The sequence below is a fragment of the Pantherophis guttatus genome, chromosome 6 (assembly GCF_059756535.1).
Source record: "Pantherophis guttatus breed Tessera chromosome 6, ASM5975653v1, whole genome shotgun sequence".
NCBI lineage: Eukaryota > Metazoa > Chordata > Lepidosauria > Squamata > Colubridae > Pantherophis > Pantherophis guttatus.
Genome location: NC_142068.1, coordinates 20,337,479 through 20,346,724, shown reverse-complemented (window position 1 = coordinate 20,346,724; position 9,246 = coordinate 20,337,479). Strand labels below are relative to the sequence as shown.

The following is a 9,246-nucleotide window of genomic DNA, read 5'->3' as shown; positions in this document are numbered from 1 at the left end:
ATAAACATAAATGTTCTGGCAAATATTTGTAATTTTCTTAGATTTTTTTAAATACATTGTTTACTTTGGACTTTCTAAGATTTATTCACTGATTTAATGCATATCGTATTGTTCACAGCTCTGAATATTCCTATATTTTTTTTAAAAAATGTCATAAGTAACATTTAAAAAATAAACATTCTTATTTTTATTCTTGAATACTTCTAAAGACATGAGGATCTCTTTGGATTTCCAATAATCTACAATGCAGTAATAACATTAGCAACGCTAGAACCTCATCTGAGCATCCACAAACCCTAAAATTATATGAGTACACAAAGGTACATTAAATAATCCTTAGTATTTACTTGAACTTCTTTCAAACTCAGTTCCAGGAAAAAGAAGGTTCCTTTGAAGCTTATTAGTGTTTCTACACATAAATATTAATATTGATGAACAAAGGAACAAAAGAGTCCTAGTTTGCATATAACTATGTTAATGATGTAATTATTAGTACTACTATAGATCAGTAACATAGGAAACTATTTTACATCAGGTCAAACTTCTGGCCCATGTTACTGTTCTCTGTACTATTATGAGAAATCTGTGTTTTGTGGATTGAATGTAGCCCACTTTTCTGCCAGTTTTAAAACCCTAAAGTTGGAAAGAGATGTTTTGTTCAACTCTCGCCTGGCGCAGGATGCCAAATTAAGGGATCCCTTGATAGATGTCTGTCTGACTTCTGTTTGAACATACCCAGTGAGGAAAAGACAAAAAAGCAGAATGGAGTGGAATAGTTTATTTATTTATTTATTAAATTTTTATACCGCCCCCTCTCCCGAAGGACTCGGGGCGGTGAACAGCCAAAATTAAAAAACATACAATATAAACATTAAAATACTATAAAAACAAAATTAAATTCCCCCAATTTAAAATCCCTTACCCATAAATTTCAACAATTAAAAGATTTTTAACCCAGCCCGGCTTGCTGAAATAAAAAAGTCTTCAGAGCCCGACAGAAAGTACGGAGGTCCGGGATCAGTCGTATCCCTGGGGGTAGCTAATTCCAGAGGGCAGGTGCCCCCACAAAGAAGGCTCTTCCCCAGGGGGTCGCCAGCCGACATTGCCTGACCAACGGCACCCTGAGGAGGCCCTCTCTGTGGGAGCGTATTGGCCGGTGGGAGGTTATCGGTGGCAGAAGGTGGTCTCGTAAATAATGGGCCCTAAGCCATCGAGCACTTTGAAGATGAGAACCAATACCTTGAAGCACACCCGGAAGACCACTGGAAGCCAATGCAGCTCGCGCAGGAGAGGTGTCCCTTCCTATAATTTAGAAACTCTTTCCTTTCCACCCTTTTCTGTAAGTTTTCACTTCTAATTTTTAGTTGTGTTTTATAGGATATCAGCTATCTTCTGAAATAGCTATTCTATTGACTAAGCAGTCACTTCACCATTTCAATCAAGTCATTAATAAAAATATTGAAGAGTAGAAAACCCAAGACAGAAGCTGGAGGCATCCAATTTAATACCTAGTTCCGTTTTGATGAAAAATTATTGATGACATTCTTTTGAGTGTGGTATTTCAGGCCAAGTATATATCCACTTGTCAGGCTACCAGCACACATTTAATTATCTTGCTAATCAAAACGTCACACAGTCTATTTTTGTTAAAACCTAGATGCAACATTATTTATCAGTCAATGAAGCTACCTTATCAAAAAATTGAGATAAGATTAAGTGGATATCAGGTTTCACCCAACAGGCAGGAATGAACCACTTAGACAAGTTCACCAACCTCAGCACTACAGATAAGGGAGATTTATTGAAACCATTAGGAAGTCATGCCAAATAATCACAGTAATCCCAGGTACTGCAATCACAACCAGACTGATTTGAAGGTGTTAGTACCACTTTATAAGGCCTGGGTAAGCCCACACTTGAAATCCTGAACCAGTTTTGGTCCCCACAATATCAAAAAGATGTTGAGACTCTGGAAAGAGTGCAGAAAACAGCAACAAAGATGTTTAGGGACTGGAGGCTAAAATATATGAAGAACAGTTGCAGGAATTGGGTAGGTCTAGTCTAGTGAAAAGAAGGACTAGCTGTGACATGATAGCAGTGTTCCAATATTTGAGGGGTTGTCACAAAGAAGGGGTCAATTTATTTTTCAAAGCACCAGTGTCAAGTTTCTGAAAGATGCCCTAATTAATTCATGAGCCACGATCCAAACTTCAAAGGAAATATAGTCATTTATTAGGAGCACCATTCCGGCAATACTGGGATGCAGCTATGACTGACCCTGCGTAGATTTACGTTCCCCTATGACCCTGTCTCTCCCCCCCTCTCTGGCCATGTCATAAATCACATTCTCCAATTAACGACTTTGGCTGGCTGTGAACCCTAACGCCCTCCTTCTGATTGCGGTCAGAAAGAATGTTTGGAATTCACTTCAGTTCTCCCTCCCTCCTGCTCATGGCAACTTGAAAGCTTTGCAAGTTGACATTCGGCTCCCCTCACTTCCTGAGGGAACCAGAAAGCAGGATAAGAAGCAATGGATGAAAACTAATCAAGGAGAGAAGCAACCTAGAAATAAAGAGAAATGTTTTGATAATGAGAAGGCAACCAGTGGAAGGGTTGCCTTCAGAAGTTGTGGGTGCTCTATCACTGGATGCTTTTAAAAAGAGACTGGACAGCCATTCATCTGAAATGGTATAGGGTCTCCTGCTTGAGCAGGGGGTTGGACTAGACCTCCAGGTCTCTTCAAACTCTTGTTATTCTGTTCCTTACGGGTCTACAGTTCCATGGATCATCTTTATGATGACAAGACATTTGTTTTCTTTTAGTTATTCGGTCATCCAGTTTGTCAGGAGTTCTGTTGGATATAAGTTCAGCAGTGCAGTTCATCTGATCTTGGAAAGTTAAATGCATTCAAAGAAGAATTATTCTCTGATCATTCTAATTTAAGCATCTTCAATCCCATTCTTTAACATTTCTTGGTGGAGCATATCCTTTTTTGTTGAAGAAGGCATCATCGTCTATCCAACGGCATCTGTAGCAGGGTGGGAGAGGGGGCAGGAGAGAAGGAAAAGGTTGAAACTGATCAAGTGGCAATCAGAGCACCACAATCAAAGCCCTGTCTCTTTTTTGTACATGTGTCACTGTTACACATACCTACAAAGAGGCAGCACTTTTGTTGTGATACTAATTGCCATTTTCATTTAAAACCCAGAAAATGAAGATAAAGATAATTATAATGCAAGTACATAGTAAAACTATGCATTGAAAGTATTCAAAAATGCAAAAAGATAACAGAAAAAAAAGAAAAGAAACAAAGCATAATATATCATTACAGCAATTAACAGTTACAATTCTGTGTATACTTATCTATAGGTGGCCCTAAACCTAACACCAAAATTGAGCCTAAAATTTATATTGCTAAGCGAGATAGTAGTTAAGTGAGTTTTGCTCCATTTTATGACCTTTCTTGACACAGTTGTTCAGTGAATCACTGGAGTTGTTAAATTAGTATGGTTGTTCAGTGAATCAGGCTTTCCCATTGACTTTGCTTGTCAAAAGGTTGCAAAAGGTGATCACATGACTCTAGGACATTGCAACTGTCATAAATATGAACCAGTTGCCAAGCCCTAAATTTTGCTCACAGTTTTGGGTCTCTGGTAATGATCATAAGTGTGAAAAATGGTCACAAGTCACTTTTTGCAGTGTTGCATGGTCACTAAATGAACTGTAAGTCAAGGGCCATTTGCCTATATCCATGATGGCGAACCTATGGCACACGTGCCACAGGTGGCATGCATAGCCATATTAGTGGGCACGCCAGCTCAATTCTGGCGTGCATGTGCATGCCGACCAGCTGATTTTCGGGCCTTCTGGGCCCACCAGAAGTAGGGAAACAGGCTGTTTCCTGCCTCCGGAGGGCCTGGGGGGGGGGTGGACATGGGGAAGACCCGTTTTTCTTTCTTACCTGGCTCCAGATCCTCTCTATGCATCTGCAGCAGTGGTGAAATCCAATTTTTTTTACTACCGGTTCGGTGGGCGTGACTTGGTGGGTGTGGTGTGGCTTGGTGGGCATGGCTTGTGGGTGTGGCAGGGGAAGGATACTGAAAAAACTCCATTTCCACCCCACTCCAGGGGAAGGATACTGCAAAATCCCCATTCCTTCCCCACTCCTAGGGGAAGGATATTGCAAAATCTCCATTCCCACCCCACTTTGGGGCCAACCAGAAGTAGTATTTGCCGGTTCTCCAAACTAATGAAAATTTCCGCTACTGGTTCTCCGAACTGCTCAAAATTTCCGCTACCGGTTCTCTAGAACCTGTCAGAACCTGCTGGATTTCACCCCTGATCTGCGGAGGGCAAAAATAGCCTTTCCCACTCCCTTGGAGGCCCTCCAAAGGCCAGAAAGGGCCCATTTCCCAACCTCCAGGTGGGACAGGAAGTGATGTTTTTGCTGTCCCCAGCCTCCAGAGACTCCTAGAAAGGCTCTAGAGGCTGGGGACAGCAAAAAACGTCACTTCCTGTCTCACTGGGAGTTGGGAAATGGGCCATTTCAGGCCTTTGGAGACCATCCGAGGGAGTAGGAAAGGTTGTTTTCGCCCTTCCCAGATAAATAGAGAGGATCTGGAACCAGGTAAGAAAGAAAAACGGGCCTACCAGGCCATCATGTGCCAGGAGCAGGGGGGAGGGGGGTTGCACGTGCATGCGCAGGGCAGGGCACATAAAATTATCGGTGTGGGCATGCGCATGCGTGACACTCCCCCGCCCTCTCCTGACACTCAATGTCAAAAAGGTTAGCCATCACTGGCCTATATAAATATTATTCAAGTACATATATATTAATTTATAGTACATTTTTATAACTACAGTTCTTTTTAACCTACTGTATTTTATATAATGATTCCATGTTTCATTATCCATACAAAAATCAACATCTGTAGACATTGGGCTCATAGGTGGCAAGTATAGTCAGGTTTTTATCCCCTTGCAGACAGTACTGTTTCCATCTTCATTGACTAAAAAAACACTCTGATGTTTTTCTTTTCCTTTTAATTTGTATCTAGAGAAACTGTTTTCGTATTCATCAACACCTTTCATCAATCGTACCAACCATTCTGAGCTTTAGTTTTTCTGAAATCTTATCGATATACTGTATTTCTTCCTGTTCTCGTTAGTTTCTCATTTAATGTTATCCTATTTATCAGGAGTACACTGGAATTCTCTATGCTATCCTGCTTCTCCTCCTGTGCTATCTGACTTATGGTGAACAGATGCTGGAGTTCATTAATACCTTCTCTTTTTTTAAGTCCAAGATATGCATTGGACTGCATGCTGCTTTAGTTTCCATTATAATTAAACAAGTCAGCATTGCGCTATCATTTTCCCACCAATCTACTTGTTACATCCAGTTCCTCAGCTTAATTTCCGTATTGGGAATGCTCAAGGGTAGAAGGTCCTCTATACCTTCCTTGCCCTTTAATAAGACATCTGTCAGCAAGACGAGTCAGGAATTTTCCAGAAAGATTTGGCAGAGTTCATCTCTCAAAATATCTACAAGTGAGGGAAATGTTATAGCACTACTACTTCATACATATTTGAAAGATCTGCAATTTTCTTTCAGGATGCCTCATTCACGTCTTCTCCTTGGGTAGGGGGACAATAATAGACATCCACAAGTGTATTGTTTTTATTCGTTTGTCTGCTTATTTTAATCCAGAGGTACTGACTGTTTTGCCAATTACTTTATTTGGGTTTCTGAGAAGGAATGGATGTTGTGCAATCTATTCCTCCATCTATTGCTTCTGTTCCTTCTGAACTAATTGTATGAGTCAACCATTGTATTTCAATCAAGGGTCTCCTCTCACCAAATATCTATCATACTTCTTAAATTGCATTTGCCTCGCTGTACTGACTTGTTTATTTCTCATGCTCTGACAATTAATGTATAAAGAATTAAGGTCATTCATGCTAAGCCACTTCCTTTCTGATTTTCATCAAGTGGTTTAATAAATTTCATTTTAGCAATACTCCTGCTTTTTTCTATACTGAAGAACTGTACATCAATTGTGTCATGGTTTTCAAGTATAACAAACTATAATGAAAGGTACTATATTATAGAAATTAAAGTTTCCTGACTCAAACCCACCATGCTTCTATCACATACAGCTTTATCAGTTTTTTTTTAAAAAAATGCTGCAACCCCTCTCATGCCGAGAGAATATCTTCTAGATAACTCAGATTATGATCCTCTAAACCAGGGTTGTCAAACTCAAGGCCCAGGGCCCGGATCCGGCCCACAGAGTGCTTAGATCTGGCCCACGGGCTGTCCTGGAAACAGCAAAGGATTGGCCTGCATTGCCTCTGCCAGCAAAAATGGAGCTCGGGAGAGGGCCACATGCGGCCCTCCTGGACTTCATTTTCCCTGGCAGAGGGTTGCAGGAGGCCATCTCAGTTGGAAATGCAGCTTGGGAGCCCGTTTTCATTGGCAGAGCACTCGGGCCACCAAAGGCACCCCTGACACCAGTGATTTTGAGCTGAGTGATGTTGAGCTAGCCACCCCCACCCTGGCCATGCCCACCTGACCCCTAGACGTCAAACATAACCCTGATGCAGCCCTCAAGGAAATCAAGTTTGATACCCCTGCTCTAAACCAAATCTGTCCATCAACATAATTTGAACTTTAAGTTACTGATTTTTGGTATTTCTCTTTCCCCTTTCATGAATTCCATGAGAGCATCACCCCTTTGAAATGATCAAAGTCCATGTTAATATGTCCTGTAACGTGCAATTCTACTTCTCCATATATGCATTAGTAGGTAGAGGTAATTATCAACCTGTGTTATTTGTGAGGGCTTGAAAACTGTTTCAGAGTTCTAATAGTACAGAACAGTTCATCCACTGGACTTACTTGTATGTTTGATTATCTTTTTATGGAGAATTTTTCCACTGTCAGATTCGTTTGTATTGCCTTCTTCCTTTGAACTGAAATATTTAATATCTCTCTCATCAGTTGAAATGGGACCATGTGTAACATCCATCCTTTGACTTTTTCCTTCAAGGAGTGCTACAAGCTTGCATTTGCCAACAGATTGGAAGAGACGCCATACAAAGTATTTCACAATGTCCTTAATATTACAAGCTAGGAAAATCATGCTTAGGACTCTGCTACGCATATAGGAGCCCCGTATGGAACAAAAGGTGCTAGATGTTCAAGATGGCTTTAGAAAAGGCAGAGGAACTTAAGACATTATTTCTGATGCATGCTGAATAATTAGGAAAATTAAGAAATACCAAAAAGAAGTCAGTATGTACTTCATTGGTCATAGAAAGGCCTTCAGTTGTGACAATATTAAACTCTAAAATATGCTTAGAAAAAAAGAATGAAAAAAATCATCTTATTGTCCTCAAAAAGACAAGAAACCTACACACAGGTTTGGAAGTACATAATGAAACAGACTGGCTCCAGGTTGGCAAAGGACTGAGACAAGGCTGTATTTTATCTTCTTATTTATTTAATTAAGCTATATGCTGAATATTTATTAAGGAAAGCTGGTTTGGAAGAAAATAAGCATAGTTTTAAAACTGGAGGAAGGGACTGCAATAATTTGTGATGTTGCTGTGAATGTTGGACCATAAGGAAGGCTGAGTGCCAAAGAATTGAGGCCTTTGAACTATGGTGCTGGAGAAGACTCCTGCGAGTCCCTTGGACTGCAAGGTGGTCAAACCGATCAGTCCTAGAGGAGATCAACCCTGACTGCTGTTTAGAAGGCAAGATGAAACTCAAATATGTTGGCCAACTAATAAGAAGGAAGGACTCACTGGAGAAGAGCCTAATGCTGGGAAAGATAGCAGAGAATAAGGTGGCTGGATGGAGTCACTGAAGCAGTAGGCATGAGCTTAAATGGATTCCAGAGGCTGTTACAGGACAGGAAAGCCTGGAGGAACATTGTCCATGGGGTCGCGATGGGTCAGACACAACTTCGCAACTAACAACAACAACAACAATAAGGATGATTCCCTAATGACAACAGATCCAATAACCTGCCCTAGAATTGGTAATGAAGATATTGAAATAGGTACATAGCTTCTGCCTTTTAGGCTCAACCATCAACAACAAAGGGACAAGCAAGCAAGCAAACAAGCAAGCCGTCCATCACAGATTAGAACTTGGCAGAGCAGCCATGAAGGCCTTGGAAAAGATATTCATATGTCATGATGCGTTTAACACAAGCAATGATATTCATTGCAACAATCTTCGGAAGCAAAGAATGGAGTTTGAAGAGGTGGGATTGACAGAGAATTGACACTTTTGAACATTGGTATTGGAGAAGACTTCTGAGAATGCCATAGACAGCCAACAGAAAAGAAAGCAAAACAAAAAATGCATCAGCAATCAACTCAGTAAAGGGATAAATGAATGACTTGAATTACTCTACTATGTTAAAGCATGTTTAGATATCTTATGTGAAGATCAAGATTCCTGGAGAAGGGTCTTCTAATACTGGGGAAGGTGGAAGGATGGAAAACAGAATGACCACCAGGAAACTGGATAGATTCTGTTACAGTAGCAATAGAAGAGTGAAAGGCAAGGTTAAGGCCAGATTGTCCTTGAGAGACTCTATAGTAAAGGTAAAGTTTCCCTTCGCATATATGTGCTAGTCATTCCCAACTCTAGGCAGCGGTGCTCATCTCCATTTCAAAGCCGAAGAGCCAGCGCTGTCCAAAGACATCTCTGTGGTCATGTGGCGAGCATGACTAAACACCAAAGGCGCACGGAACTCTGTTACCTTCCCACGAAAGGTGGGAAGGGAAAGGTGGTCCCTATTTTTCTACTTGCATTTTTTACATGCTTTCGAACTGCTAGGTTGGCAGAAGCTGGGACGAGTAACGGGAGCTCACCCCATTACGCGCCACTAGGGATTCAAACCGCTGAACTGCCGACCTTTCTATCGACAAGCTCAGCATCTTAGCCACTGAGCCACCACATCCCTTTGAGAGACTCTATATATGTGGTCACTAAGAGTTTCAATGATTTGATGACACTTTATCAAAGTACACAGTATGATCTTCTTACTGAAAGTGTCCAATTTCAGTCTTTTTCAACTGGCTGATGCCTAAGATGTCAATTTTTTAGTTGATTCATTTTATCTTTCACCATGTTGAGCTTCCCTGTGTTCATGTTTATTGGGTTCCACATTTCAACTGTTATTCTTCCTTTGCAGCTCTGGATTGAGTTTCCTCCATGGCAACATC

General features: G+C 40.9%; 1 protein-coding gene across 1 annotated transcript in view; it reads right to left on the bottom strand.

Annotated features, from left to right (window-relative positions):
• Nucleotides 1-763: 763 nt before the first annotated feature.
• Nucleotides 764-9,246, bottom strand: part of WDR49 (WD repeat domain 49) — a 133,533-nt gene continuing 125,050 nt past the window's right edge. Inside the window, exon 19 of the mRNA XM_087872524.1 lies at nt 764-3,028. The gene's annotated coding sequence lies outside the window, so the exon portion shown is untranslated. The remainder of the gene's footprint in view (nt 3,029-9,246) is intronic.